A 7,677-nucleotide genomic window follows, 5' to 3' on the forward strand; every position below is an offset into this window, starting at 1 on the left:
ATAAGTTATTGCATAAATTGTGTCAACCGGCGAACGGCGGGCGATTAGCACATTACCCCTGGCGTTCCAAGGGTTAAACCATAGAATAAGGAAGATCGCTACAATACATAAAAAATTCTTTCATATATTCAATAATATTATTATTTCATTTATGATAATGCCTTCGGAAGGCGAAACAGCTGTCACGCTTAATAATAAATACACGGCAGAACTTGTTTGTAACGATTATCTGTTTTTTTTATTATAATTTTTAAATTGAACAGTAATATTGTTGAATACACAAAAGAAAAGACTAAAATGGAGTCATACAAATTAATCTTGATAAAAATTTTTTTTTTTTTTAAAATCGCCAGAATTGCCTTCCATATAGATTTGAATGGAAACCAATGTCACCACTGACTTAATACAATTTGGTTCCAGCCCATTTAGCGTGCGCTCTGTCTCTCTTACCCTTGCCTAACATCGTATTTCGTTATCACATATTAATTTCATAATGATGGTAAAAAACATTTCTGCATATGAAATTTAAGCAGATCATGGTCAGACTTTTGGACCACGAAACACGCCCACATCGCTCTTTTTGGGTTCTTCTTTATTCATATAGTTTATACTAATGTGGCATAATAACCAAAATTTGGGGATTTATTCCCAAATTGACGATCATATTAAATTATTCATAAGGCCAGATGTCAAAGTTAACGAGTATTTAATTGTAAATTAAATTAAACTAAATTCATAAATTTTTGTTGTTTGTTTTTGGGGTGTTATGCCGTGTTGCGCTAACTCCTTCTTTAGCCGACGTTTCGGACAGCGTTGCAGTGTCCATCATCAGGGCAGATCCGGTAGATCCGAAGATGTGTAAAAAAAAATCTGTGTGTCTATGTGTAAAATCGGATCTGCCCTGATGATGGACACTGCAACGCTGTCCGAAACGTCGGCTAAAGAAGGAGTTAGCGCAACACGGCATAACACCCCAAAAACAAACAACAAAAATGCTTTTGGCCGTGAGAATCTAAAAACTTACCTAAATTCATAAATTTTTAAACGTTAACTTAAATAGAAAATAGGACAGAAATGAAATAAGCCAATTAATTTGTAAAATTTACGGCTTCATAAAAACTCTCGGTATTGGATTTATAAAATATTTCAGTTCAAATTTCGCCGAATTCGCTGAAAAAAACCTCTATTTGAGGTGGCGGTTTTCGCGGCGCACTCTTCGTAGTTTTTGCACCCGCGTGCTTTTATTGAAGTGAAACTTCTTTACGCGCGTCATGCAATTTCGTGGACCGGAGTAAAACCAACTCATGACCGAAACGAAAATGCGGGACCGATTAAAGTTCATTTGATCTAGTCAAAGTTTTGAAGTAAAATATAAATGCTTCTTAGCTCATCTCGACAACTGGCGTTGGTGGTGTAATGGTCAGCATAGTTGCTTTCCAAGCAGTTGATCCGAGTTCGATTCTCGGCTATGGCAAATTATTTTTTTGTTTTTAACGCCTTTTTTTTTTCAATGGTTGACGATAATATCAATCCACTAAGTAATATTTTAGGCCTGTAGAATAATTGAAAAGTTAAAGAATGATATAAAATTTTTTATGATGTTAACGATAAAAAAATAAAAAAAAACATAAAATTACCATAAAAAATGGGCCAACGGCACGCGGTGTTCCCAAGCGGTCACCCATCCAAGTACTGACCGCGCCCAATGTTGCTTAACTTCGGTGATCGGACGAGAACCGGTGTGTTCAACATGGTATGGTCGTTGGCAAACGCTAAACAATATTAATTTCTATTCTACCTGCAAATAAATATATGAAAATTAGTATAAAAAAGCCCTAATAATACTGAAAACATTAGCAAGGTGTGTGCGACGTTGATAAAAATAATCATTACATACGCGCTTGAAAAAGATCGTAATTACATCCATAACTTTGTAGGAATTTTTTTTTTCAATGGTTGACCATAATATCAATCCACTAAGTAATATTTTAGGCCTGTAGCATACTTGAAAAGTTAAAGAATTTTATGATATTATTAATTATAGTAACGATAAAAAAATAAAAAAAAACATGAAATTACCATAAAAAATGGGCCAACGGCACGCGGTGTTCCCAAGCGGTCACCCATCCAAGTACTGACCGCGCCCAATGTTGCTTAACTTCGGTGATCGGACGAGAACCGGTGTGTTCAACATGGTATGGTCGTTGGCAAACGCTAAAAAATATTAATTTCTACTCTACCTGCCAATAAATATATGAAAATTAGTATAAAAAAGCCCTAATAATACTGAAAACATTAGCAAGGTGTATGCGACGTTGATAAAAATAATCATTACATACGCGCTTGAAAAAGATCGTAATTATATCCATAAATTTGGAGGAATTTTTTGAAGTGAAACTTCTTTACGCGCGTCATGCAATTTCGAGGACCGGAGTAAAACCGACTCATGACCGTGACGAAAAAAAGGGATCATTTCGCTATAGGAGCCTAGCTAATATTATATACCTAGTTTAACTCACTCTCCTAACTCATCTTCGCTGTCTACAGGCAGAGCGCACGACTGTGGTCGTGAAGAACCGAGGTTCGATCCCCGCTTTAACTAATTTTTTTTTTCTTTTTTTATAACTTTTAATTTTTTTTATCACATGCTACTTATAAATATGTCAATAGACAGAAAAAAAGAGAGAATGAAATGAAAAGAGAGAGAGAGAAGAATACTAGAAGTTTCACTTCTGTCTTGCGTAGGCTTGACACACCCATTTTTTATCCACGGTGAAATGCATTACGCATAGCCCGGCTCACAACTCGGCGCATTGTCCGCTAGGCCTGGCTATGACAAGTGCATGTGAGACTAATTGCACATTCAATCGAAATGGCCGGAAAAAAATACGTCACAAAAAAGGTTCTTTCATCGGGCGGTGAAAAAGAGCGAACTGCTCTCAGCTTTTAACTGCTGATACAGGGATACTGCGGGAGATGAGGGGGATGGGGGAGGTGGGAGGTGGGAGGAAGCAGTGAGGTCATTATGTGCATACGTTTAAACAAACCTGAACTGTTCTGCGATGTGAAGTCGTCTTAGATATTTATATGGACGACTGGGCTATGCTAAATAGTTCTCAGTATAAACGCTACACCAAAACTAAACGCAGAAAACCATATTAAGAGGGTATTCATTATTATAAACGGTATTCATTTCTACAAACATAAACAAATTTGAGATGCGAGTATGGGTCCGCAGCTCCGGGAACTATTTATTTGATAATCAATACCTCTGCCTTAGGTCTTCAAAAGTGGTTTGCTACATTTGGTGACTTATCAGGGGTGCGTGGGTTCAAGGGGTGAGGTTTATTCAAGTGTTGCAGGTCTTTCTCAGAACATCGGCTTACAACGCAGTGGGAATGATGAATTCTTACGTCAGTCATTCCTAGGCACACTGACCACCAGATTCCTACCCACCTTTAGATTCCTACCTCATACCTTTTTTTCTTTCCCATAGCTTCCTCTCCTTTCTTTCCGTAAAAAGACCCTCCACACAGTATTCCCAAAGGTGACATAGACCCTGAGGAGAATTATTTTCCTCAGGGCCTTCTGTGTGAAGCTAATGTACAAAAATCACACGAGACTATAATTTTCTAAACGTACCCCAAGGTAGTGTTTTGTGTCCGATCTTGTTTTTAATTTACATTGACCACTTGTGCAATATAAAAACCGATGGGGTTTTGTCGATGACACCGTTATCCTCACAAATGGAGAAACTGGGAGTAAACATTGAAAAAGCTGAAGCTGCTTTATACAAGATCAAGAAATGCCTTAATTTAAACACACTTACCCTAAATGGGAAGAAAATTAAATATATTGCTTTCAAAAAAAGCATCACGGAAGATGAATTATCGAACTTTAGTATAAAAATTCATGATTGCCAAGATACAAAACGATTATGCGACTGTCCGTCATTAGAAAAGGTCACCTACATAAGGTTTCTAGGCATATAAATCTTAAATGGATAGAACGTATAAACTGTACAACTAGCAAATTAAAAAAAACTTACATCCCTTTTTACTAAATTAATAAAAAATATTTTTGAAAAATGAGAACTCATTAAAATCTACATTGCCATATGTCAATCTTTATTAGAACATGTAATAATTGGATGGGGAAGTGCACTTTAAATCCCCTAATAATAACGCAAGAGCCATCTCGAAAATACTACTCAAAGTACCTATCAGAACTTACTCAGACCATATTTTTAATAATCTAAACATCATGTCACTTAAACAACTCTATGCTAAAACCGTACTTATTTATACTCACAAAAATACACTTGATCTACTAACGAACTTACCTAACAAAATCACTAGATCCTTCAATCGAAAATACATCCAACAAGCAAAAACAAAGACAACTTTTGGAAAAAGAAATCTCATTTATTACGGCATAAAACTTTACAACAAATTACCACTCTCCTACAAAAAACAAACAAATGTCAATATAAACAATAGTCAATATATAAAAAAAAAAACGGATCTGGGACACAGGGAGATACAAAATTGATAGACCATTGCTACCAAACACAGACTGATTGAAGTGAGATAGATAAATAGAAACATACATTAGATTAGATTATATTAAAATTAAAATTTAACAAAATAAAAAAATTGAAATACTGAAAATGTAAAATGTCTTCCCCAGCACGGGAAATCCTAGTGGGGAAAACATTATGAAATACAAAAAAATCCTCGATATATTTTATTAATGTTTATTGATAGGATCCAAAATAGAAGTATTATGTTGGTGATAGTTAGTTATAGCTTTTCTATACTTACGCATAGGGATGTATATAATCTAAGTTTTTGTAAATGAGGTTTATTAGATTTCTGACTAGTTTTTTTAACAGGAGGCGCTGTAATAAAGAAACCCGAATATTATAATAATTTTTAACTGAGACACATCTGCGTCGTAAATAAGAGATACAAAATACAAAATAATAAAAGTCATAACTCTGATAAAACATCTTTGCCGAATGCCTACATCATTTTTTAAGAACATCCGGACGACCGGTGCAAGAAATATGCAAATATCTCGTGCATTTCTTAAATGAAAAGCGGTTTCTTTGAGCCACACAAAAACCTATTACTTATTAAGTATTATTATTTGATTCTGTATTATTTGTAATGCAATACAAGCTTCGATATGTATTACGTATTCATAGTTGTGGGTGTATTTGAAAAGTACAAGTAAGAAATTCCAATGACAATAATGATGCATGAATACATACCTATGTTCGCAGGTAAGCGATTTTAAATATTATAGTATATTTTCATTTATTTATTCCATTAAAACTTCACACGAACACAATATTTGCACATACACTCAAAACACACGGAGAAAAATGACCCTGTTAAAAAAGTGATAGCATTCCAATTTCCTGATGAAATGTTAGTCATTCAGAATATTGTTCTTTTCCTAATAAATAATGAAGGAATGCGAATGCATCAGTATGTCAATATCAACATCAGTATTTGTATGAATATGTATTCCACCGTCGTTAGGAACCGCCGTTAGAAACTCTGTCAATACATTCGTTGAAGGACTGCAGTCCCGTTTTCAACAGGAAAGCGAATAATTTGACCAGATTTTTAATAAATGAACAGTTTTTTTTAATATCAGTAAGTCTTCTCCCCGTGTACATAATCAATATATGCTATTTTTCATATTTTGAGCTCACTAAGCTTCTGGTTATGTTAGAGAAAATTAAAAAAAAAATAATGAAAAATAAATAAATAAATAAATTGAAAATTGAATACACCGCTGACAGTTCATTTAACATTAAACCCCTCCGCCATTCTCATAAGACACGTACAGTGCAGGAACAACTTTTTACACCACATCTTTTATAGCAATATAAAATGAAATATGGTAGTGAATGCTTTGACTAATTATTACTAAAGTTACAATAGGTCATTATCTGAAAACATGGAATTGCTTTTTTTCAGATACACCTGTTTATTTTTCCCCTTTGTTTTCGGTATGCAAATCTTAAAAGTGGAAATTGACCCACTTCCAGCCATCCGATCGATCTGATACTCGGCAGGCGGAATCGTTGTCGATGACAATGCATTCTATCAATTAATATTGGTGGCAAGCACGCACACACATGCGGACATATCCGAATTTCTCTAAAATCGGATGACATTACAGCAGTTAATATACGAAATAAATATCTGTACTGCACTAGTTCCTGTGTAGAAGGTTCAATCCTTGGACAAAACAAAATTTTAAAATATTTTTTTAAAAGTTTTAAAATAGATGTATTATGTGAAAAAAAAAAGTATTTTATGGGTTGCCTTTTTGGGTCTTGATTTTTATTGTTAATATTTGGGAACCAAAATAATATGCACTAATACAAGGCTATAAGGAACACTGTAGACTAACGTGAATACTCAATAAAAATAAAATAATTGAAAACTGTTTCAGAGAAGAGTGTGCTCGTTCTGTGGAAAGCTGATGGTGGAAATTCTACAAAGAACTTCTGCGTGAGAGTTTATCTGGTCAAAAGGTGTGTATTTTTTACTGCCCCCTCCCAGAAAGCCTTTGAGAGATGATATGGCTATCGATAACATAAAATGTCGATTCCGTTTCGCATTCCCATCGCGGCTTTTTCTCAAATGTGTTAAACGAATTTCCATCCGTTTGTCCGCCATTAGCATGGACCGTTAGCTCCGTATTAGGATGCTGCTGAATAAAGTGCATCGCCTATTGGCTGATCTCCACGCAAATAAACTTAAAATTGAACAGAGTGGACCCCTGTAAAAAGGTTAAGAGGGTATTTAAAGTTAAATTATTTGAACAATTAAAATTGGGAAGAAATCAATGATGATTATAGATAATTTTTAAGTTGATGTAAGTGATAAAGTGTATTATAGGATACTTCAATGATGGTTCGTCTAGCTTACAAGTTTGTATATTTGAGATAAGATTTAAAAAATAGTGTTACTGGAATGACGTTCCTTATTGTCAAGGTTCTAAGTTATTCTACCAGAGCCGCTTCCTAAACTCAGCCGTCTACCTACAATCGGCTAGGTTCGGGAATCGGCTACTCGGAACCATTCTGAGCCTGGAATGCGCGCGCATCGCTTGCTTCACAATAGCACCATTTGGGGTAAATTGCTAAAACTAATTTTACCGACAACAGTTATGTTCATGTAGAAGATGGCTGTTAGGTCACGCCTGCCAACTTTTCAAAGCGATCGCGGCTATTGGTAACAGTAGATGTTTGCGGCCAGTAATGGAATGTAATAAATATAAATGAAAAAAAAAATATACATTTTTAGCACGACGATCAGGTTCAGAATCAGAAAAAAGAACTTTACACAAATTTAATCAATTATATCTCCTTTGACCTTTTTGTCGTGGTGGCTGACTGAATTGTCCTTCCTTGTTTTGTGCACGCTAGGAGTACCTATCGTCAAAGAGAGTACAATGAACCATTAAGCGTTTAATATATTATTGACGAGAGAATTACCAAAATTGAGTACCTGCCTACTAACATACAATCAGATTAATCAGTCACTCTGGCCAGTGGAAAAGTGCCTAGTGCACACTGCACACTGCACATTGCAAAACTCTCGGGGGATTCCCATCGAGGGATTTTCTCATGTAATAAAAGGACTTATATTT

At 35.1% G+C, this 7,677-nt stretch overlaps 2 non-coding genes across 2 annotated transcripts; both read right to left on the bottom strand.

Moving 5' to 3' along the window:
* Window positions 1–1,648: 1,648 nt before the first annotated feature.
* On the bottom strand, window positions 1,649–1,767 carry LOC149424216 (5S ribosomal RNA). Its single transcript, XR_016302152.1, has one exon. It is a non-coding gene; the product is annotated as a 5S ribosomal RNA (ribosomal RNA).
* Window positions 1,768–2,090: 323 nt separating this feature from the next.
* LOC149424217 (5S ribosomal RNA) lies at window positions 2,091–2,209 on the bottom strand. Its single transcript, XR_016302154.1, has one exon. It is a non-coding gene; the product is annotated as a 5S ribosomal RNA (ribosomal RNA).
* Window positions 2,210–7,677: the final 5,468 nt, after the last annotated feature.

The sequence above is a fragment of the Hesperophylax consimilis genome, chromosome 4, assembly GCF_061612785.1.
Source record: "Hesperophylax consimilis isolate HC1 chromosome 4, BYU_Hcon_1.0, whole genome shotgun sequence".
NCBI lineage: Eukaryota > Metazoa > Arthropoda > Insecta > Trichoptera > Limnephilidae > Hesperophylax > Hesperophylax consimilis.